Here is a 26066-nt window from a genome sequence, read left to right as displayed (position 1 = left end):
CTCACCTCTGCTCGGCGCCGCTGCTGCTGCCGCTCACTTCTACCCAGTGCCGCTGCTGGTGCTGCTCACCTCTGCCTGGCACCACTGCTGCTGCTGCCTTCCTCACCCCAGTGCCACTCCCCTCACCCCAGCGCCGCTCCTCACGCCGGCGCCACTTGCTTCACTACGTCGCCGCTCCTCACCCCGGCGCTGCTCCCCTCAGGGTGGATGGTACAGGCGGCAGCAATGTCAATCCAACTTTTAAATAGTTGGATTGATATTGTCGGAAACGGGACCTAAACCTGTTGGAAACTGCCGCCTTTCCGACAAAACAGCAGTTTCCGACAGGTATGAATACATCCCATAGACTCAAAGATTTAGCCATGCCTTGTGATTTTTCTTAATTTTCTCCTTTTTAATATGCTACTTTATACATTCTATTATGGCAAACAAAAATGTAAAATGAAAACCCTCTCGCTACTCGTACAAAAAAGCTTAGCCGTTCTATGGATGGCGTGCCAAATTGAGCTAAATAGAAAAGTTATACTGTATGTGGACACATCTGTAGGACTTCCAACAGGAAGTTACTGTGGGTGTACTATGATATACCAGCACTCGGGATCCCGGCTCCCAACACACCGACGCTGGGATCCCTACTGCCGGAATGCTGGCAGCGGGGTGAGTGCAAAAGAGCCTTTTGCAGGCACGGTGGTGAGCTACGTGCACCACGCTATTTCTTCTCCCTCCAGGGCAGTCATGGACACACCAAGAGGGAGAATAGTTGTTGATATCCTGGCGGTCGGGATCCCAGCACCGGTACGCAGAGCGTCGGGATCCCGACAGCCGGGATATTGAGTGCCTCCAGTCACTGCCAGTCACAGTGTAGCCAGTATACAAATATTTGGGTAAAATACTCACGCACCTTGCTTAAGAAAAGGCTGTTGGAATCTGGTGTGCATATCACCAATAACACAAACAGGAATAATACAATACAATGATTCCTGCACACTTATCAATGAGGTATATGCGATAAGTTGTTTATAAATCCATGTTCCCACGAAGTATAGTCACAAATATTAGTTCAAACTAGTGATGAGCGGGTTCGGATCCTCGGGATCCGAACCTGCCCGAACTTCAACTTTTTTGCACGGGTCCGAGCAACTCGGATACTCCCGCCTTGCTCGGTTAACCCGAGCGCGCCCGAACGTCATCATCCCGCGGTCGGATTCTCGCAAGATTCGTATTCTATATAAGGAGCCGCGCGTCGCCGCCATTTTTCACTCGTTCATTGGAGATGATCATGAGAGGACGTGGCTGGCGTCCTCTCAGTTTCTATGTTCAGTGGGCTGCAAATTGTGCTGCAAATATTTGTGCTCAGTGTGCTGCAAATATCTGTGCTCAGTGTGCTGCAAGTGCAAATATCTACGTTCTCTGCCTGAAAAACGCTCCATATCTGACTGTGCTCAGTGTGCTGCAAATATCTGTGCTCAGTGTGCTAATTGCTTTATTGTGGGGACTGGGGACCAGCAGTATTATATAGTAGGAGGACAGTGCAGAGTTTTGCTGACCAGTGACCAGTGACCACCAGTATTATACGTTCTCTGCCTAAAAAACGCTCCATATCTGTGCTGCATTGTAGTATACATATACTAGTAGAAGGACAGTGCAGAATTTTGCTGACCACCAGTATAACTATATATATATAGCAGTACGGTACAGTAGTCCACTGCTTTACCTACCTCTGTGTCGTCAAGTATACTATCCATCCATACCTGTGGTGCATTTCAGTTTTGCACAGTTTGCTGACCACCAGTATATACTATATAGCAGTACGGTACAGAAGGCCACTGCTCTATCTACCTCTGTGTCATCAAGTATACTATCCATCCATATCTGTGGTGCATTTCAGTTTTGCACAGTTTGCTGACCACCAGTATAACTATATATATACCAGTACGGTATAGTAGTCCACTGCTCTACCTACCTCTGTGTCGTCAAGTATACTATCCATCCATACCTGTGGTGCATTTCAGTTTTGCACAGTTTGCTGACCACCAGTATAACTATATATATATAACAGTACGGTACAGTAGTCCACTGCTCTACCTACCTCTGTGTCGTCAAGTATACTATCCATCCATACCTGTGGTGCATTTCAGTTTTGCACAGTTTGCTGACCACCAGTATATACTATATAGCAGTACGGTACAGAAGGCCACTGCTCTACCTACCTCTGTGTCGTCAAGTATACTATCCATCCATACCTGTGGTGCATTTCAGTTTTGCACAATTTGCTGACCACCAGTATAACTATATATAAAGCAGTACGGTACAGTAGTCCACTGCTCTACCTACCTCTGTGTCGTCAAGTATACTATCCATCCATACCAGGGGTGCATTTCAGTTTTGCACAGTTTGCTGACCACCAGTATACAGGTTGAGTCTCCCTTATCCAAAATGCTTGGGACCAGAGGAATTTTGGATATCGGATTTTTCCGTATTTTGGAATAATTGCATACCACAATGAGATATCATGGTAATGGGACCTAAATCTAAGCACAGGATGCATTTATGTTACATATACACCTTATACAGACAGCCTGAAGGTCATTTTAGCCAATATTTTTTATAACTTTGTGCATTAAACAAAGTGTGTCTACATTCACACAATTCATTTATGTTTCATATACACCTTATACACACAGCCTGAGGGTCATTTAATACAATATTTTTAATAACTTTGTGTATTAAACAAAGTTTGTGTACATTGAGCCATCAAAAAACAAAGGTTTCACTATCTCACTCTCACTCAAAAAAGTCCGTATTTCGGAAAATTCCGTATTTTGGAATATTTGGATATGGGATACTCAACCTGTATACTATATAGCAGTACGGTACAGAAGGCCACTGCTCTACCTACCTCTGTGTCGTCAAGTATACTATCCATCCATACCTGTGGTGCATTTCAGTTTTGCACAGTTTGCTGACCACCAGTATAACTATATATATAGCAGTACGGTACAGTAGTCCACTGCTCTACCTACCTCTGTGTCGTTAAGTATACTATCCATCCATACCTGGGGTGCATTTCAGTTTTGCACAGTTTGCTGACCACCAGTATATACTATATAGCAGTACGGTACAGAAGGCCACTGCTCTACCTACCTCTGTGTCGTTAAGTATACTATCCATCCATACCTGTGGTGCATTTCAGTTTTGCACAGTTTGCTGACCAGCAGTATAACTTTATATATAGTAGTACGGTACAGTAGTCCACTGTTCTACCTACCTCTGTGTCGTCAAGTATACTATCCATCCATACCTGTGGTGCATTTCAGTTTTGCACAGTTTGCTGACCACCAGTATAACTATATATATAGCAGTACGGTACAGTAGTCCACTGCTCTACCTACCTCTGTGTCGTCAAGTATACTATCCATCTATACCTGTAGTGCATTTCAGTTGTGCGCAGTATATATAGTAGTAGGCCATTGCTATTGATATATTACTGGCATATAATTCCACACATTAAAAAATGGAGAACAAAAATGTGGAGGGTAAAATAGGGAAAGATCAAGATCCACTTCCACCTCGTGCTGAAGCTGCTGCCACTAGTCATGGCCGAGACGATGAAATGCCATCAACGTCGTCTGCCAAGGCCGATGCCCAATGTCATAGTAGAGAGCATGTACAATCCCAAAAAATAAAGCTCAGTAAAATGACCCAAAAATCTAAATCAAAATCGTCTGAGGAGAAGCGTAAACTTGCCAATGTGCCATTTACGACACGGAGTGGCAAGGAACGGCTGAGGGCCTGGCCTATGTTCATGGCTAGTGGTTCAGATTCACATGAGGATGGAAGCACTCATCCTCCTGCTAGAAAAATTAAAAGGGTTAAGATGGCAAAAGCACAGCAAAGAACTGTGCGTTCTTCTAAATCACAAATCCCCAAGGAGAGTCCAATTGTGTCGGTTGCAATGCCTGACCTTCCCAACACTGGACGGGAAGAGGTTGCGCCTTCCACCATTTGCACGCCCCCTGCAAGTGCTGGAAGGAGCACCCGCAGTCCAGTTCCTGATAGTCAAATTGAAGATGTCACTATTGAAGTACACCAGGATGAGGATATGGGTGTTGCTGGCACTGGGGAGGAAATTGACAAGGAGGATTCTGATGGTGAGGTGGTTTGTTTAAGTCAGGCACCTCTTTTTTTCTTTGCATCATGTGCTGTTTGGGGACTATTTTTTAAATCTGACATCCTGTCTGACACTGCAGTGCCACTCCTAGATGGGCCAGGTGTTTGTGTCGGCCACTTGGGTCGCTTAGCTTAGCCATCCAGCGACCTTGGTGCACCTCTTTTTTTTCTTTGCATCATGTCCTGTTTGGGGGCTATTTTTTGAAGTGCCATCCTGTCTGACACTGCAGTGCCACTCCTAGATAGGCCAGATGTTTGTGCCACACACTTGTGTTTCTTAGCTTAGTCATACAGCGACCTCATTGCACCTCTTTTTCTTCTTTGCATGATGTGCTGTTTGGGGCCTAGTTTTTTTAAGTGCCATCCTGTCTGCCATTGCAGTGCCACTCCTAGATGGGCCACGTGTTTGTACCGCACACTTGTGTCGCTTAGCTTAGTCATACAGCCACCTCGGTGCAACCTTTTGGCCTAAAAACAATATTGTGAGGTGTTCAGAATAGACTGATAATTAATGTTATTGAGGTTAATAATACCGTAGGATCAAAATTACCCCCAAGTTATGTGATTTTAGCTGTTTTTGTGTTTTTTTCAAAAATCATCCAGCTCCAAAACCAAACTCGAAAGGGTGGTTTTGGCAAAACCAATCCCGATCCAAAACATGAGCATGGAACCAGAACCAAAACCAAAACACAAAACATGAAAAGTTCCCGCCGCACACCTCTAATTTTATGTACCAGATTCCAGCAGCCTTTTCTTAAGCAAGGTACGTTATTGTTTTATACGTTTATATTTCACTACAATTCACTTGCTGACATGCTGGGTATAGGGATAAATGCAGACTCCTTGTAAAATCAGCGTTTGATATGGTAAAGGAGAGAGACAATCAGGATAATACTGAGTTGGTTGAGGAAGATTTAAAACTTGAAAAAATCCTTATACAAGAAAGCAAAACCTGGTGGGAAATAGCTACATTAGAGATATTTGAGCAGATGAGCTGATCCCCAAAGGCTTGAGAATAAATAAGCCATGCACTTTTAAAACCGATAACGATGAGTTTGGAAAAGAGTGGCAATTAACCCTAAATAGATGCTACCTTTCCTTGATTCATTTAATTATCAAATAAAGGAAACAAAGTCTGATCAGGGTGGAGAAACAAATTAATGAATTGACAGCTCTAATATAGCTCTTTAGAGAATTAAGTGAATGTAAAGAACTGGAGAGAGAATTGGAATCCAAAATAGTGATAAAAGAATAGGAATTAATAAGTAGAAAGCAGTATAAATTTGCGAGAGACATAAGGGAGAATGCACAAAAAGAAATAGAAGAGGAAGATAGATTATGAGGAATTCAACACCTTATATGATTATCCAGTACATACACCAAACTATAATTTACCACCCTGAACCCTGCAAAATAAAAATTACAGTTTCAGAAATCATAAACAATGGAGGACAAGAAATAGAAGGTTAAAGGAGGATAGAAGGTTTCACAGGGAAGACAACTATTAAGATAGAAAAGAAGAAAATAATCAATGGGGACAAAGACAAAGAAAACACCCCCAGAATAAACAAAATGGATACTTACCAAATGAATACCACAGGGAAATGTCCCGTTACCACAGATTGATTAATCCCAATTTACCCACCTCCAATCGATTAGAGGCACTAGATCGAGAGGTTTTTTTTTGAGAGAAGCCAAAGAAATATCAGATGGAGATGAAGGAGGGATCAAGACGAACACACAGGGGTAAAAGGGGAAAGGGAAAAAACTCAATAAAAAGAAAAAAAAATAATAGAGGAAAAGACATTTAAACATATGCAAATTGAAGAGAACTTCACTAACATATTCAACTTAAGTACTTATTGTCAGTGGCCGGATTCTCACCTCCGGCCATGGGTCCCGGGTCTCGCCGCTCTGACGGGTGGTAGGGCTGTGGCGCCAGGATGATGCTGCAGCGCGGGCCCCTGGCACGTCTGTACGGCACCTGGGGGCCGGCGGCCGGGGGCTGGGGACCTGAGGCGCCATGCAGGGAGTTGCTGCGGCAGAGGGCTCTGCTGGGGGTGTGGCTTCTGGGAGGCAGGGAGTTCAGTCTGTATACTGACTCCCTGTAATGGTGTGTGTGTGTCCTCTCTGCTGGGGGCCACCATATTGGAGACCAAGAAAGCCAATTAGCCCCATTCTGCATCCAGCCAATCCATGGCTGGCTTCCCTTACAAAAGGGGGCTAGCCCAGAGTAGAGTGCCAGTGCTTCAAGTTGCTTACATGTGTAAGGTGCTCTAGCTCTGTGCTCCCAGGTTGCTTCAGGTTGTTCCAGGTGCCCTGGTTCCAGCTACTATCTTTCGCTGCAGCAGTCCTATTGCCTCCAAACCGCCACCCCTCTCGTAGAGTATCCACCGGGATTCCAAGCCGCAGAGGAATCCTGGCAGCTACGGGACCTCTGCAGTATTCAACGTCTTAAGGCAGAGTTCTTCAGCCTCGTCTTTCAAGCCACAGTTCATCATTCCGCAGCTCGTTCACTCCAGCCACGTCTTTCAAGCCACAGGTCATCATTCTGCAGCTCGTTTACTCCAGCCACGTCTTTCAAGCCACAGTTCATAACTCCGCAATTCTTTCTCTTCAGTGTCGTCTTTCTAACTGCAGTCACAAGCCCGCAGTTCTTTTCTTCAGACTCGTTTCTTCAGTGACTACTCATTGACTCCTAGCTCAGACTATGTCTTCCATTGGCCTTTGTCTCATGAGAAGGAACTATATCCAGCCCCCTCATCTTCTTCATCCACAGACGGTTGCTTCCTCGTGCAAGTCTCAGTCATCGGATCCTCAATTCCCGCCGAGCGCGACACTTATGAATTCAAGAAGAGCGAAGAAGAAATCCTAAAAAAGGGTTTAAAGTGCGCACCTATAAACAAACTGGACATTCAAAAATCTGTGAGGAATTTGTCATTAAAAAGATACTTTATTGGCCATAAAACTGCTAACAAAGAAGAGAACATCTTCAAACCAAAGTCCACCTTCAATCCCTCATTCAGCAGAGGCTGCTTTGTAGAGACTTTCAATAGGATTGTCTGTGCCGAAGTGGATAAGATTGAAAGCAAGCAAAAACCTAAATATAATATTACAATAGAGGAACAAGAAGCATTAATTAGCCTGGAAAAGAACAAGAACATCACGAATAAACTGGCAGTTAAAGGGGGAGGAATCGTCATTATGGAAACAGAGAAGTACAATCAAGAGATCCAGCGACAGTTAAATGACAAATCAACTTACAGATTACTCAGAGGAAATCCCACAGAGCGAATTGAGAAAAAATGTATCCACTTTGTAAGCAAATATGAAGAAAAGGGAACTATCACTAATAATGGGAGGAAGTACAGAACCTAATAAAGGAACATCCAGTGTTACCGGTTATTTACATATTACCAAAGGTGTACAAGGACTCCATCAATTATCACGGGAATGGACTCCATTTCCTCCAAACTTTCACATTTCATAGATTCCCATCTGGAGCCAGAAGTACTAAAAATCCCATCTTAAATTAAGGATACCATAGACACTATGGGGGAGATTCAAATGTTTGAAAAGTCGATTGGGTGTCTGTTTTTTCCTGTCTATTAGATTGGAAAAAACAGACTCCCAACTGACTTTTCAAACATTTGAATCTCCCCCTATAAATCATTTAAAAGACGTGAAACATTCCTTGGTCACAGCAGATGTCTCATCACTATACACTATTATCGACCACCGACTTGGAATTAATGCTATAGATCACTCTTACAGGAAAAACAATGAAGAAATAGACGAGAACAAATTCGATTTCATAAAGTCCATTGCCTTCATAAAGTCCATCACCTTCATAAAAATGCCTTCATAAAGTCCATCACCTTCATAAAGTCCATCATCCAAGAGTCCATCACCTTTATTCTAGAGAACAATTTCTTCTGGTTCAAAAATCAATATTATATACAGAAAAGAGGGACAGTGATGGGAAGTAAATTTGCATCGGTGTATGCAAACTCATTTATGGGATAGTGGGAAGATCAAGTAATATGGCACAACAACCGACATAAGGAGAACATTCCATTATGGATTCATTTCATTGATGACATATTTTTCATTTGGACTAGTGCACAAGAAAGTTTAGAAGTTTTTTGTGAAACACCCAACAGGTATACATATAACATCAATTTAACTTACAATATAAATCTTCTGGAAATTAATTTTTTAGATCTGGTGATATACAAAGAAGGAGTATGTTTATTAACATGCAACTTTTCAAAACCTACAGACAGTAATTCTTATATTCCTTTCACAAGTCATCACCATCTTAGATGGTTAAACAACATACCCAAAGGGCAAATCCAAAGAATAAGGAGGAACTGCACAAAAAGGGAGGTCTTCAACGAACAAGTAGAACAACGTTTTTCAACCGCTGTGCCGCAGCACACTAGTGTGCCGCGAGCGGTTGCCAGGTGTGCCGCTGCTCACCAGAGATGCCCGATGCCATCACCTGCCAGAAATGACCAACGCCTGTCAGAGGTACCTGCCTGGCTGCCGATGCCATCACTTGCATCTCGGGCAGCACTGTCCTTATCCGCAGGACGACCTATGACCTATGGTGGCATGCGTGACTCATAGGTCCCGCACGTCATGTAGCCCTGCCGCCCACCCGCTGCTGCCGGAGTCTCCATCCCTTCTCAGCGTTCCTCACTGCTCGAGTCACAGACTGAGAGGGAGAGCTTTTTTTTGTACAGCCGCAGGTTAAATGAAAATAATTATGTTTTTATTTATGTGTGGAATTACTGGGGGGGGGGGAGGAGAGGCAGGCTGTGTATGTTATTACTGGGGGTGAGGGCTTTGTGTGGTATTACTGGGCGGGAGGCTGTGTGTGGTATTACTGGAGGGGGGCTGTGTGTGGTATTACCGGGGGGGGGGGTAGGCAGGCTATAGTATGTGTGGAATTACTGGGAAGGGTGGCAGGCTGTGTGTGGAATTGTTGGGGGGGAGGTAAGCTATATGTGGAATTGTGGGAGGGGGAGGTAGGCTATATGTGGAATTGCTGGGGGGGAGGTAGGCTATATGTGGAATTACTGGGGGGGTTGCAGGCTGTGTGTGGAATTGCTGGGGGGAGGTAGGCTATGTGTGGAATTGCAGGGGGGGAGGTAGGCAATGTGGAATTACTGGGGTGGTGGCAGGCTGTGTGTGGAATTGCTGGGGGGGAGGTAGGCTATATGTGGAATAATATGGGGGGACAGTTTGTAGAATAACTGGGAATGGGGGGTGAGGCCAATGAGTGGAATTACTACGGGGAGCAGTGTGTGGCATTACTGTGCGGGCCAAGACGTTTAATCACTGCAGGGACTAATGTGCTTTATTACTTCTGGTGGCCAAAGTGCTTTATTACTGTAGGGACCAATGTGTTTTATTACTGTGGGGGCCAATGTGTTTTAGTACAGTGAGGGTGAAAGCATTAGTTTTATTACAGTGTGGGTCAATATACAGTATGTTGAGATTTGTAATTATATATTATATTTGATTTAAAAAAAAACTGATGGTGTGCCTTGGCAATTTTAAAATCTTGTTCAGTGTGCCACGGGTTTAAAAAGGTTGAAAATCACTGAAGTAGAAGGATTAAAGAAAAAGTTCATAACTAAACGATATGATGATACAAATATTGAAACTGTTATTGAAGAATTCAGAGAAATACCACAAGATGCTCTCCTCAGTTATAAAGTAAAAATTAATACCAAGGAGAACCCCCCCAGTCCCCTTCATCGCCACTTTTAACAATAAATCTAAAAAAAATAGAACATATAATAAGAAGAAACTGGCCTTTATTGAAGCAGGATCCAATCCTCAATGACATTTTACCACATAATCCATGATTCGTGTATAGAAGGGCTCCAAATGTGAAAAATAAAATAGTCAAGAGTGCTATTCCAGAAAAGAGAACCAGAAGAATAAAGACTAAAAGGATTCCATCGGTGTGGCTCTTGTATCTATGCACTTCTCACACAAAACAGGCCACAAAAATTGAAACATTCACTTCACATGCTACAAAAAAGGTGTTCAAGATTCATGATTTCAGCACTTGCAATAGTCCCAACTGCATATACAGTATCTTATAGAATGCAGTTGTGGACTTCAATATATAGGAAAAACTTTGCGTAAACTGAGAGAATGTTGTTCTGAACACCTGAGAAATATTAAAAAAGGATTTACCAATCACTCCTTGTCTAACCACTTCCTACTGCAACATCAATGCTCTGTAAATAATATTAACAGCATAATACAGATGAAAAAAATAGAAGGACATTGGTGCACCAAAGGAGTTGAAACATTTTTAGCTAAGGCAGAAATGAGATCCATCTACGAAGTGAAAACGTTGGATCCCTGGGATCTCAATACAGACCTTGAGTTAAAATGGTTTTTATAATCCCCAGCATGATATTATTGCTCTCCATCTTCTCTACTCCTCTTTTCTTTTTTTCCCTCATGATTCATTATCGCTTCAAATATTTAAAAAATCGATCATTTACACTGTAGATTAAGTTCCGGTACACACTAAAGGATTTATATATATATCATTATTATATATCATTATTTATTGCATTAATGTATTAAGCAATTTTAAAATTAGTGTAGTTTCTATTACATGTGTTTATGTGCATGACTTACTACCTCTAAGTTGTGAACTATATTAATGATGAAATACTACATCAAAAACTGTATCTTTAGAAGCGAATCCCATTATGTTGTCACCTTGTGCCTTATCTAACTACCAGAGGAGGCACTTAAATTCCCGAGGTCGTTTGTAATTTGCCTAAGTCAGTTAAATAAAGATCTCAAATTGAGTATTCTAAGTGACATAGCGCTCCGGTCTATGGAACACATGCCTAGACTTCCGAAAAGCCCACAGATGGGGCCGCCATCCCTCTGCTTCCAGGTCATCAGGAGACCTAGAGACTATGGCACGGCATCACTTCTGGCAGAACATGCCTTTCTGTCAACCAGGCAAAAGACTCATCACAGTGACCCCTGACCCATTGGATAACAGTCACCCTTTACCTATATGACAGGGATGCGGTCAAGATGCCGCCGGCCGGAATCCCGGCGGTCGAAATACCGACGCCGGAATCCCGACCGCCACAATCCCGACATATTCTCCCTCCGTGGGTGTCCACGACACCCATAGAGGGAGAATATAATAGTGTGCCGAGCGTGGCGAGCGAAGCGAGCCCGCAAGGGGCTGCGTTCCGCTCACCACCCCTGTCGGGATTGTGTGGTCGGGATTCCGGCGTCGATATTTCGACCGCCGGGATTCCGGACGGCGGCATTTAGTACTGATCCCATATGACAGTATCAGAATCACAATGTACTACAGACAGTATTAGTGACCTACGTATACTACACACATTAATAACCAACATACAGAGCGGTAACTAGACATTTTTGTGCTCTGTGCCAGAAAGAGAATTAATGTGTCCCCCCCCCGCCCGCCCTTTCATATTTACAACAGGGACAGTACACACCGAAGGGCGTACGCCAAAAAATATAGGGACGTGGTTTCAAAGGGAAGAGGCATGGCCACTGAATAGTACCACAGTAGTGTTCGTTGTTCAAATTACACCACACAGTAAGAGCCCCTTGTACGTGTATCACCACACAGTAAGAGCCCCTTATACACGTTACACCGCACAGTAAGAGCCACTTATGCATGTTACAGTGCACAGCAAGAGCCCCTTATACACATTAAACCTTTTATACACATTACACCACACAGTAAGAGCCTGTCGACCGTATTCTCCATTGGGCAGCTCGGTGGCACATCGCTGAGTGCGTAGGGGCCATTAGATAGACAGACAGACAGACAGACAGATAGATAGATAGATAGATAGATAGATACAGCAGATATAGTAGATAAAGATAAATAGACAGGAGAGAGAGACAGAGAAAGAGAGAGAGAGAGATAAGAGTGTAATGAGATTTAAAAAATATATATTTTCAAAACATAGTGTACTGTAGTTTGCTAAATCTGGAAGCTGACTGGCTTTCTCCATGCTGGCACCGTTTGTAACTTGCTAAGCTCCGCACTACAGCAGCACAGCACAGAGCGCTCCAGAGATGCCGTCCTTCCGTCCTCCTATCATTCACTGCGGCCAATGGAGACACAACTGCAGCCGCACCGACGTGAAAGGCCAGCCAGGTGATGAGCCCGTTATGCTACCACAGCCCCCCTCCTCCTCCTGTCGTAGCGTCTCTCTGCTCCTCTCCTCTGGCCAGCTACAGCCGCACAGCACAGTGGCAGGTGGTGTATAATGAGTCAATTTGACTCATTATAATGTCGCTGGCTGAGGGCCCCTTGATTTTAGTGGGCCCCGGTGCTATGCACCGGCTGCACCGCTGCAAGTACCGCCACTGTATAGTGGGCATATCTACTGTGGGCAAAACTAAAGGGGGCATATCTACTGGGGGCAAAACTAAAGGGGGTATATCTACTGGGGGCATATCTCCAAGGGGCATAACTAGAGGGGACATATCTACAGAGGGCAAACCTAAAGGGAGGAACATCTACAGATGGCAAAACTCTAGGAGGCATAACTACTGGGGGAATACAGAGGGAGCCTCTGCTATCTTAGATACATCTGTGACTAGGCGCGCCTGCCTGGGCGCACCTAGTCACTGTGAGCATCTCCTTCTGGACGGGGCGCGCGTGCCCGGACAAAGATGCTCCCCATTCACTTGAATGGAGTGCATCTCCGTCTTGGCGGGGGGGGGGGGGGGGCAGGCGCCCATACAGAGATTCTTACAATGGAAAGCAGCTCTGTGCACTCCCAGCATGACTAGGTGGATGGATCGCCTAGTCACGCTGGGAGTGCATGCCTGCGCCTCAGCCAGCAAAGATAATGGAGGCTCCATCTGTATCTATAGGGAGCAAAACTAAAGGGAGCATATCTACTGGGGATATATCTATAGGGGCCATATCTACTGTGGGCATACAGATGGTCCAGCGCCTAGCCCCGCCAAGAGACACTCCCCTTCTAGTGAATGGGGCGAGTGCACATCACAGACATGCGCACACCCCAGATGCATCGATAGGCACGCCCACACAGATTGAGCCACGATTAGCATGGCTCCATCTGTAGCTACAGGGGGCAAAACTAAAGGTTCATATCTACAGGGGCCATATCTCAAGGGGGCATACCTACATATTTACAAGAGGCATATCTATAAGGGGCATATCTACAAGGGGCATAACTAAAGGGGGCATATCTACAAGGGGCATAACTAAAGGGGGCATATCTACAAGGGGCATATCTACTGTGGGCATATCTACATGGGGCATATCTACAGGGTGCAAAACTAAAGGAGGCATATCTACTGGGGGCATAACTTAAGGTGGCATATCTACTGGGGCATATCTACAGGGGACATATCTACAGGGGGCATAACTAAAGAGGGCATAAGTACAGTTGGCAAAACTAAAGGGGACATATCTACTGGGGGCAATACTACATGGGGTTATAACAATGGGGGCATTGCATAGGGGGCACTTCATAAGGGCATCACTTCTGGGGACATAAGTGGCACTACTACTGAGGGCACTGCACGAGGGGCACCAATACTATGGGCTGTACACAAGGAGCACTACCGCTATGGGCACTACCACTACAGTGGGCACTGCATAAGGGGCACTACTACTGTGGGCATTATGTGTATTTGGGGTGCTACTACTGTGGGCTTTCTGTATAAGGGGCACTAATGTGTGTCATAACATGAATAAGGGACACTACTATGTGGTGTGATGTGAATAAGATTGTGCTACTATGTGGCGTAATTTGAATTGGGTATACTATTGGGTGACCACTCCCCTTTCTTATCAAGACCACGTCCCTTTTATATGTTGGGCGCCGCAGGAGTTCCACCACCTTCCTATGACCACTTTAAGCACTGAGCGTCTCCATCCCCTTAATCAATTTGGTCGTCCATTTCTGAACCTTTTCTAGTTCCAGGATATCCTTTTTGTAGTATGGTGCCCATAGTTGTGTACAGTAATCGTGATGTGGCCTCATTAGTGATTTATATAATGGGAGTATAACACTCTCATCCCTTGTATAAATTTCCCGCTTTATGCATGCTAATAACTTGTATGCCTTTTTTGCTGCATTCCTACTTTGGGTACTACAGCTAAGTTTGTTAACTATGTGAATACTTAAATCTTTTTCCAGTACAGAATCCCCTAGTTTCTCCCCATTTAGTATGTAGGTAGTATTTTTGTTCTTTCTACCAAAGTGCATTACCTTACATTTGTCTATATTGAACCGCATTCTCCATTCTCGCTTCTCATCCTGCTGGTCCTGTAGCAGGCAAAGGATTAGCACAGTTTTCTCTGTTTTTTGTTTAGAGGTAATACACAGCTGGTGTGGGAGGATAGTGGTTAGAGAGTTTATTTGATGCCAGGGTCCGTGGTTCATATCCAGATATAAAATATTTTATATTTATATAAATATTATATTTCTGGAAGTATTTTATTCATAGTTTAAAGACAATAAACTTTGTGGACCTCACACCTAATTTTAAATTACCATGGGTATGCGCATACCCGATACCCACAATTTTCAAATTTTAAATAGTAGTTGCATAATTTTTTTGTGGGAGGTTTTTAAAAAAAATAATTATGCAGCCATCCGCAGTCTGACAATGCTGTGTGCAGGGCAAAGTGCAGAGTTAGAGCAAGTGTAGTGAGTACAGGTAGCGGCTGTGGTGCAAGTAGAAAAAATGTCTTGTAGGTACTGTCAAAAAAAATGGGTGTGGCCAAATGCCACATGGGGCGTATCCAATGAAAATGGGGGGGATACACATATGGGGGGGCAGATACACATATGACCCCAATAGTGCCAGATACACGTTGCCCCACAGTGCCAGATATACATTGCCCCAGTGTGTCAGATATGCAATGACCCACAGTGCCAGATACACATTGCAATACAGTGCCAGATACACAAATGCCACCAGAGTGCCAGATATACATTGCCTCACAGTGCCAGATACACATTGCCCCACAGTGCCAGATACACATTGCCCCACAGTACCAGATACACAAATGCCCACAGAGTGCCAGATATACATTGCCTCACAGTGCCAGATACACAAATGCCCCCACTGTGTCAGATATACATTGCCCCCCAGTGTCAGATACAGAAATGCCCCCACAGTGCCAGATATGCCCCCCGTTCCAGATACATATATGCCCCCAGTGCCAGATATGCCCCCAGTGCCAGATACAGAAATGCCCCCAGTGCCAGATATACATGTCCCCCCAGTGCCAGATATGCCGCTAGTGCCAGATACAGAAATGCCCCCACAGTACCAGATATGCCCCCAGTGCCAGATACAGAGATGCCCCCAGGGCCAGATACAGAAATGCCCCCAGTGCCAGATACACATGTCCCCGCAGTGCCAGATATGCCCCCAGTGCCAGGTACACATGTCCTCACAGTGCGCCCCCCCCCCCTTCCCCTGCTGCTTACCGTGCTGCTGCTGTCCTGTGTGTGAGGGGAGGAGTATCTACCTTCAATTAGGCACCGATCCATGAGGCAATCAAAGCTTGTGGTCCGGCAGCCAATCAGGAGCCTTGGCTGCTGGTCCGCAAACTCTGATTGGCTCACGGGCCAGCGCCGAATTGAAGGTAGACACTGAGGGTCAGGAGAGGCGCACGCTGCGTTCTCCTCCCCTCACAGCAGCAGCGCGGTGAGCAGCAGCAGAGGGTGGGAGCGGTGGCTGGGAGGCAATCGAGCCGCATGCAGAGGTTGAAAGAGCCGCATGCGGCTCGAGAGCCGTAAGTTTGCCACCGCTGGTCTAGTTGGTGAGTGCAATGAGCGGGTGGCTGGCGGCGGTGGGTACTGCGTACCAACAGCTAAATTCTGTGTACCCGCCCACTTGCACCGCAGGGAGCGAGTGCAGGGTGAACGGTATTATAGTGTATGTGGGTGCAGGGGTTAGGGGTAGTGTAGTGAGTACAGGTAGCGGCTGAGGGTTAGTGTACTGAAGTGTAGTGTAGTATAGTCCACTGTGTGCGTGGCGCAGGTGCAGGGTGAACGGTAATGTAGTCCATGTGGGTGCAGGGGTTAGGGGTAGTGTAGTGAGTACAGGTAGCGGGTGAGGGTTAGTATACTGAAGTATAGTGTAGTGCAGTGCACTGTGTGCAGGGGGCGGGTGCAGGGTAAACGGTAATGTAGTGCATGTGGGTGCAGGGGTTAGGGGTAGTGTAGTGTAGTGTAGTGTGTGAGTCGTAGCCCTGCTGGCTGCAATGCTGGAGATGACTTCGGGAAGAGGAGGAGGAGGACAGCACTACAGAAGGTAATTATGCTTATGAAACATCCAATTGTTTAACTAGTCATTTGGGAGGATGGGAGTGGGGGGTGTCAAAGGGGTCCCAAAGCAAGTCCTGCCAATTTTTCATTACAATATGGATTTTGGAAAAAGTTGGACTTGCTCTGGAGATGTTAAAAAAAGAATTGAGAGCTGCATGTGAAAAGAAAAAACCTGCAGGCAATTGAAAAACTAAAATCATGCACCTGTTGGAAAAACTCTGGGGTATGCAGTCAGAATACCAATAGTCGGGATCCCGTCTGTCACAATACTGATGTTGGGATCCGACAGTGCCACTATACAGTCAGTATACTGGCGAGGAAGGTGACTACCCCTCTATGGGTGTAGTTCGCCAACATAACCCGCAAGGAGTTTTGTTCTGCTCACCCTCCTGCCGGCATTCTGCCGCTCGGGATGCCGATGTCGGGATCCTGACATTCGGCATCCCGGGAGGTAGGATTTCATATCGGTCCCAACCCTGGGTTTGCACCTCGGTTATAGGTCAATAAATCTACAGTAAAATGGTCAACAGTCAGTCGACACTAATTGGTTGACATACACATGGTTGACATGGTCAAAGGTCGACATGTAAAAGGCAGACAATGGAAAATGTCGACAGGTACAAAAGCTTGACATGACAATGGTCGACACACAAATGTCAATACCTTTTTTGGGGGGTCATGTTGATTCTGTTCTCCTCTGTGACCACCATTTGTTGAAATGCATCCCCTCTCGCTGTAAAGTTCACTGTGTCATGTTCTGCTCCGCTTCGCTCGCCACAAAGTTACTAAAGGTCATGATTTGTGACATGGATAGACAATGAAGCAAAAGTTGAAAAAACATGACAACCCAAAAAAAACATGTGTCAACCATATGTGTGTTGACTATTGTCATGTCAACCATTTGAACCTGTCAAACCCCTGCAGTCCATGGAAACTGCAGGTTTGTGCTTGCGCAGTCGCACCACAGCATCAGTGCATGAACTGTCCTGGCACCTGCTGGAAAAATCGCGCAGGTGGCGCAATCCGTGGACTTGCTTTCTTCTCTCCTGGCATGTAGTAGTGGCAACCCCCCTACCAAACATAAGTAGGACCACCAATGTTTATGACATCACAAGTTGAAAAGAAGTTGACTGGTGTGATGAAAAAGTTGGTTGTGTGGATAGACAAGCTTGATGGTTGGTCAGTTGAATAGATGAAGGAAAGTTTGTCTGTTGTGTGGCCCAGAGTCATAAACACTGGGGAGAGATAAAGTGAAGAGAAATTAATTACCAACTAATCACCCCTATCTGCTATGTTACAGGCTGTGTTTAAAAATGACAGTAGCTGATTGGTTGGTAGTTTATCTCTCTCCACTTTAACACTCTCCAAGGCTTAGTACATCTGCCCCACAGTAATAAATATCCTTAGACTCGGTGGTTTCAATATCTCAGACAGAGCGTATCTGAAATATTCACACACAACAGTCTGTTGAGTGTACAGAGAATGGTGTACAGTACAAAAACATCCAGTGAGTGGCAGTTCTGTGGGGGAAATTCCTTTTAATGAGAGAAGCCAGAAGTCAAAGGCCAGGCAGGAAGGCTTCATTAGGTTAAATAATCATGCATTACAGCTAAGCATCTTCCAAATACAATTACACATGCCCCCTACTTCGATAGATTTAAAATTTGGTATGAAACATAAACCATTTTTAATAGTAATTATTAATTATCTCATTTCATAATGTCAGAGGGGATGTCACCACTGTTCATACAAGAATAGATAAATGAAACAAAAAAGAGTTATCTCAAATCAGTGAACAAAGAAGTAACATGCATTTTATAAACAGCGGTATGCAAGAGTGCATATCTGAATTTGTAGCACATCAAACATTAAAGTTGAGGGGCTTCAGCAGCAGGAGACAGCAACTGGCTTTTAGCAGCTATCATTTGGCTGCTGTCTGTGGTTTCATCAATTCCGATGTGATCATTTGCCTTGGAAAAACACTCATTGTTCTGTACTACAAGCAGGACTATGGCCCTTATTCAGAGATGGATGCAGATAGCTGCATACGCCATTTGAGACCAATTTATATGCCACAGTCTCATGTCCTTACTCCACAGGCTAGGGACTCTTCAATTTTACTCACTTTACTCACAATTTAATCCTTTTTAGCTCTCTGAGACTTGGCACACTATTCTCTCCAGCATACCCGCTAATCCATTCAAAGTCTTTGGAATGGAACTCTTTTTTAACTCCTCTGGGTAGACTATCATCCGTGTATATATGCTCTGATTTCCTATGCTCACCCCAACAATAAACTATCTGATAAGGTCACAGCTATCACAAACTTAAGGCCCATATAGACGGGCCGATGCGGGGAGAGATGTGTGCTGAGCGGGTGAAGTAAGCGACCCGCTAGATTGGCCTGCATGGCAGGCCAATCTAGCAGCAGCGATAGCGATGTTCGGGGCTGCGCATCGCTATCGCTGTAAGGGCTACACACGTGGCGATCAGGCTTATATTCTAAGCAATCTAGTCAGATTGCTTAGAATATCGCTCCGTGAAGCTAAATGACAACCGCTTACTGTACAATGTACATGACAGCTTACTGTAGATTGTTCCCACTCTCCTGTATCTCATTTCAGATTTGGTAATTAAGCATATACAGACGTCCATGTCTCTACTGGGGTCTATCTCTTGAGTTTCCTTATACTTTCTCCCAAGATCATGCCCCTCGCTTAGCTTTTTTCTCCATGCTCAAAGCTCATTCACCAACTTCTCTCTCTACTGGCTTATTTTCTGAGGCGGCATCAATCATAACATCCTAATTGGCAGGTCCTACTCTAGCACCTAACAAAGCATTTGCAGTTTGTGTCATGAAGTTCTGGTAGCAACCAGTGAGCAACCAATTAATAATTATTTTCTAAGCATGGCCAACCTGTGGCTCTCCATCTGTTGAGAAACTACAAATCCCTGTATACCCTCCCACTGATCAGCTGGTAAAGCATGCTAGGACTTAGTTTCACAACAGCTGGAGAGCCACAGGTTGGCCAGGCCTGGACTAAACAGTTCTTCTCTGACTTCCAAGTGAAGTTCAATTCAATGTACTGTCTACTGTCTTACAGCATGTAGCATGTATTTATGTTTGTTACATTATCCCAGGGGTGGCCAACCAGTCAGTGACAAAGAGACAAAAAACCTTGTTAGGTATGTCAAAGAGCCGACATCGAGCCGAAGGCGCGCATGCAAAAATGGAATGTGGCCTTGTGCCTGCTAGACCACGCCTCTGGTATAAAATACATTGAAAAAGCCAGAACGACATAAAATAAAACATCTTAAAGTCAGATCCGTTGAAAAAGCCACTTTCACATAAAATAATTGAAAAAGCTAGATTCACATAATGAACTTAAGTTCCCCCATGTGTCACTCCAGCCAGCTTCCCATGTGACGCTCCTGCTAGCACCCTCCTATGTCACTCCAGCCAGCTCCCCATGTGACGCTCCTGCTAGCACCCTCCTATGTCACTCCAGCCAGCTTCCCATGTGACGCTCCTGCTAGCACCCTCCTATGTCACTCCAGCTAGCTCCCCATGTGACGCTCCTGCTAGCACCCTCCTATGTCACTCCTACCAGCACCCCCCATGTCACTCCAGCTAGCTCCCCATGTGACGCTCCTGCTAGCACCCTCCTATGTCACTCCAGCCAGCTTTCCCATGTGTCACTACTTCCAGCACCCTCCTTCATCACTCCAGTCAGTTCCTCCATGTGTCACTCCTGCCAGACCCTTCTGTGTCACTCCAGCCAGCTCCGCCTTCTGTGTCACTCCAGCCAGATCTAGCCCACCCTCATGTGTCACTAAAGTTCCCCCACCAAGTCGTGCCATTGCTGCAGCCCCTAATGTGTTCTCTGTTTGCCAGTTGGTGTCTCGCCTCTAGTGTCTGGCTCCTTCAATTTTCAGTCCCTGTAGTGCTGCTGCATGTCTGGCTGGAGTGTAGCAGTTTCTGTATCTGTTGTGGTCAGATGACTGAGTGTTGGGAGCTACATTTAAATAAAGAAAGAGCCTCATGCGGCTCAAGAGCCACTGGTTGGCCACCACTGCATTATCCAATTTAAACCCATCAACGGTCTCAGCATTCTGAATAAACACCTATTTATATGTAAGTCAGCATTCAGTTTAAAAATTATCATGGTATGTGTTTACAAAGAAAAGGTAAATAGGAATAAACATCCATATTTGCATATCTTTATATAGTTCCGTGTAAGAGTTAAATTGTATTTGAGGACAGAACAGTCTACCAACATTAACTTGTAAAGGGTTTGAAATATATTAAAACATTCTTGAAATGAGAATAAAAATGAACAATTAAGGGATTTCTGTATGGCATTTCAATCATTTCACTTCAGAATTAACATTCCATGCGATAAAGCTCTATTGTTAGACATAGGCTTCATTTTGGACAATTTCAACATGCATTTTGATGAATATTGGGCCATTGTAGGAGACTCCATTTTTCTTTAAATTGTGTTACTATGAATAGAAATTGGCTCACTTTGCTTTGCCTTTTGAAACAAAGACAAAATGAGTTTTAATTTCCATTGTTTGAATTGCAGACGAAATAAAAGAATTTGAAGCATAAGACTGTATGGCCATGCATTGTTTGTCTTTCATTTTCATTCAGCATACAAAACCTGTCACACAGATAGAATGTGACTTTGACAGAGAGTGGAAGAGAAAACAAATGGAGTTGAAAAGTCATTTCCAAGTCTGCAGAGTATTTTGTTTGCCCTGCCATGCAGCATAACATATCCTTCTTCAACAGTTCTATATTGAAATTCAGACAGTGACTAAAGGTGAGACCCATAAGCATTAAACCAAACAAGTTAGTTGTATTGTATGTGTTGAGGATATATTTGTGCAACAAATATTGCAAAGGAATTTGCATGATCTTAGATCTGATCGAAGCAGCAAATTTCTTAGCTAATGGGCAAAACCATGGGCTTAATTCAGACCTGATCGCTGCTGTGCGTTTTCACACAGCAGCGATCAGGTCTGAACTGCGCATGCGCCGGTGCATGCCAGACAGCCGATGGCCGACTCAGCCCTGCGATCGCCTCTGCCAGATTGATAGGCAGAGGCGGTCGCTGGGCGGGAGGGGGCGGGCCGGCATCGTTTGGCCAACGATTTAGGGGCGCGGTCCAGGCAACTCAGGCATGCCCAGACCGTGCGGGGGGTGGGCCGCGGCGGCAGTGCGACGTCACAAGCAGCCGCTGCAACCTTGACAGTGATGAGTAGCTCCCTGCCAGCGCGTAGAAGCTGTGCTGGTAGGGAGCTACTCTTCAAGTACAAAAGCATCGCCACTGTGCAATGCTATTGTACTTGTGCGGTGGCGTAGGGCCTGACATGCGGGGCAGACTAGCCCTGTTCCGGGCGTCCCCCCGCATGTCAGGGAAGCTGATCATAGATGTGCTGAATTTATCACTTCTACAATCAGGTCTGAATTAATCCCCATGTGCATTGCAGGGGGGGCAGCACACCCAAATCTAACTCTCTCTGCACATGTTATATCTGCCCCACCTGCACTGCACATGGTTTTGCCCATTAGCTAACAAATTTGCTGCTGCAATCAGATCTGAATTAGGCCCTTAATTCATATTACTAAGTGCTCTATTTACTAGGACTCAATAAGCCTAAATGCAGGTGAAAACAGATGTTTCTGCCAAAGAAAGTCTCTTCCACGGCATCACAACTTTGTTAAAGAGGTTAACCCCAGCGCCAGAACCCCGACTGCCGGCTTCCCGAAGGTAAGTATTGGAGTGAGGGTTAAGGAACACGGGGAAGTGGAGGTAGTCATAGCTGCCTCCCCCTGAATCTTAGCCCTAGCTGCCACCCACTGTGATTAGCTATAGCTGCCACCCCCCACCATCTTACCCTTATCTGCCACACCAGGCAGGTTAGGGTAGGAGGCAGGGGAGGGTTAAAATAATTACTCCCTCCCCTGTCTGTGTTTTAAAAATTGGGATGCTGCAGTCCGTCATGTGACTGCCGGCATCCCGAATGTTGGCTTTTCATATCACACCCTTCAGAGCAGCCCATACCAGTGGCGCACCCAGTGGGGGTTTCCGAGTACCCAGAAACCCCCCTCCACCAAAAAAAAAAATTTTTTTTTTTTTTTTTTTTTTTTTTAATGCTGCATGAGTATTGTTAATGGCTGTCTAGCGTCCTCTGCAGCCTGCTCTCTTCCTGGTGGCACTTGTAAGTGCTTCATAAAAGTTTACTTTATTTTAATTATAGTACATATATATCCATGTGCAATTTGTGCATACATATATACACATGTATATACATACATATAAACACACACACATGATATATATACATGCGTATATATACTTGTACTGTATGTATATGTATGTATATATATATATATATATATATATATATTATCCTTTATATGGCGCCACAAGGGTTCCGCAGCGCCCAATTACAGAGTACATAAATAATCAAACAGGAAAACAGCAACTTACAGTTGATGACAGTATAGGACAAGTACAGGGTAAATAAACATAGTTACATCAGCAGATGACACTGGAATAAGTATCAGGTGGCAGAAGACTGCTGGAGTTGATGCAGTTGAAGATTATTAAAGTAAGACAAAGGATAAGCACATGAGGGAAGAGGGCCCTGCTCGTGAGAGCTTACATTCTAAAGGGGAGGGATAGATAGACAGAGGTGACACAGATGGGGTACATAGAGAACGTAGAACAGAGGGTTAGGATGAGATTTGTCTGGGTTTGGTGAAGAAGTGGGTCTTGAGAGCCTGTTTGAAGTTTCTCTAACGTCCTAAGTGGATGCTGGGGACTCCGTAAGGACCATGGGGAATAGCGGCTCCACAGGAGACTGGGCACATCTAAAGAAAGCTTTAGGACTATCTGGTGTGCACTGGCTCCTCCCCCTATGACCCTCCTCCAAGCCTCAGTTAGATCTCTGTGCCCGAACGAGAAGGGTGCACACTAGGGGCTCTCCTGAGCTTCTTAGTGAAAGTTTTAGTTTAGGTTTTTTATTTTCAGTGAGACCTGCTGGCAACAGGCTCACTGCATCGAGGGACTAAGGGGAGAAGAAGCGAACTCACCTGCATGCAGAGTGGATTGGGCTTCTTAGGCTACTGGACATTAGCTCCAGAGGGACGATCACAGGCCCAGCTTGGATGGGTCCCAGAGCCGCGCCGCCGGCCCCCTTACAGAGCCAGAAGACAGAAGAGGTCCGGAAAATCGGCGGCAGAAGACGTCCTGTCTTCAACAAGGTAGCGCACAGCACTGCAGCTGTGCGCCATTGCTCTCAGCACACTTCGGTCACTGAGGGTGCAGGGCGCTGGGGGGGGGCGCCCTGAGACGCAATAAAAACACCTTGGATGGCAAAAAATGCATCACATATAGCTCCTGGGCTATATGGATGCATTTAACCCCTGCCAGAATCCATAAAAAAGCAGGAGAAAAGTCCGCGAAAAAGGGGCGGAGCCTATCTCCTCAGCACACTGGCGCCATTTTCCCTCACAGCTCCGTTGGAGGGAAGCTCCCTGGCTCTCCCCTGCAGTCACTACACTACAGAAAGGGTTAAAAAAGAGAGGGGGGCACTAATTAGGCGCAGTATTAACTATACAGCAGCTATAAGGGGAAAAACACTTATATAAGGTTATCCCTGTATTTATATAGCGCTCTGGTGTGTGCTGGCAAACTCTCCCTCTGTCTCCCCAAAGGGCTAGTGGGGTCCTGTCCTCTATCAGAGCATTCCCTGTGTGTGTGCTGTATGTCGGTACTTTTGTGTCGACATGTATGAGGAGAAAAATGATGTGGAGACGGAGCAGATTGCCTGTAATAGTGATGTCACCCCCTAGGGGGTCGACACCTGAGTGGATGAACTGTTGGAAGGAATTACGTGACAGTGTCAGCTCTGTATAAAAGACAGTGGTTGACATGAGACAGCCGGCTACTCAGCTTGTGCCTGTCCAGACGTCTCATAGGCCGTCAGGGGCTCTAAAGCGCCCGTTACCTCAGATGGCAGATATAGACGCCGACACGGATACTGACTCCAGTGTCGACGGTGAAGAGACGAATGTGACTTCCAGTAGGGCCACACGTTACATGATTGAGGCAATGAAAAATGTTTTACACATTTCTGATAATACGAGTACCACCAAAAAAGGGGTATTATGTTCGGTGAGGAAAAACTTCCTGTAGTTTTCCTGAATCTGAGAAATTAAATGAGGTGTGTGATGATGCGTGGGTTTCCCCCGATAACAACTGATAATTTCTAAAATGTTATTGGCATTATATCCTTTCCCGCCAGAGGTTAGGGTGCGTTGGGAAACACCCCCTAGGGTGGATAAAGCGCTCACACGCTTGTAAGGGCTCTACCTTCGCCTGAGATGGCCGCCCTTAAGGATCCTGCTGATAGAAAGCAGGAGGGTATCCTAAAAGGTATTTACACACATACTGGTGTTATACTGCGACCAGCAATCGCCTCAGCCTGGATGTGCAGTGCTGGGTTGGCGTGGTCGGATTCCCTGACTGAAAATATTGATACCCTAGATAGGGACAGTATATTTTTGCCTATAGAGCATTTAAAAGATGCATTTCTATATATGCGTGATGCACAGCGGAATATTTGCCGACTGGCATCAAGTCTAAGCGCGTTGTCCATTTCTACCAGTAGAGGGTTATGGACACGTCAGTGGTCAGGTGATGCGTATTCCAAACGGCATTTGGAAGTATTGCTTTATTAAGGGAGGAGTTATTTGGGGTGGTCTTTCAGACCTGGTGGCCACGGCAACAGCTGGGAATTCCACGTTTGTACCCCAGGTCGCCTCTCAACATGAGAAGACGCCGTATTATCAGGCGCAGTCTTTTCGTGGACAAGCGGGCAAAAGGTTCCTCTTTTCTGCCCCGTGACAGAGGGAGAGGAAAAAGGCTGCAGAAATCAGCCAGTTCCCAGGAACAGACTGTCAGAAACCCTCTCCCGCCTCTGCCAAGCCCTCAGTATACGCTGGGGCTTTACAAGCAGAATCAGGCACGGTGGGGGGCCCGTCTCAATGAATTTCAGCGCGCAGTGGGCTCACTCGCAAGTAGACCCCTGGATCCTTCAGGTGATATCTCAGGGGTACAAATTAGAATTCGAGACGTCTCCCCCTCGCCGTTTCCTAAAGTCGGCTTTACAGATGTCTCCTTCTGACAGGGAGACAGTTTTGGAAGCCATTCACAAGCTGTATTCCCAGCAGGTGATAATCAAGATACCCCTCCTGCAAGGAACGGGGTATTATTCCACACTGTTGTGGTACCGAAGCCGGACGGCTCGGTGAGACCGATTCTAAATCTAAAATCTTTGAACACTTACGTACAGAGGTTCAAATTCAAGATTGAGTCACTCAGAGCAGTGATTGCGAACCTGGAAGAAGGGGACTACATGATGTCTCGGGACATCAAGGATGCTTACCTTCATGTCAAAATTTACCCTTCTCACCAAGGGTACCTCAGGTTTATGGTACAGAACTGTCAC

This window comes from Pseudophryne corroboree, chromosome 1 (assembly GCF_028390025.1).
Source record: "Pseudophryne corroboree isolate aPseCor3 chromosome 1, aPseCor3.hap2, whole genome shotgun sequence".
Taxonomy (NCBI): Eukaryota; Metazoa; Chordata; class Amphibia; order Anura; family Myobatrachidae; genus Pseudophryne; species Pseudophryne corroboree.
This window is presented reverse-complemented; position numbering follows the sequence as displayed.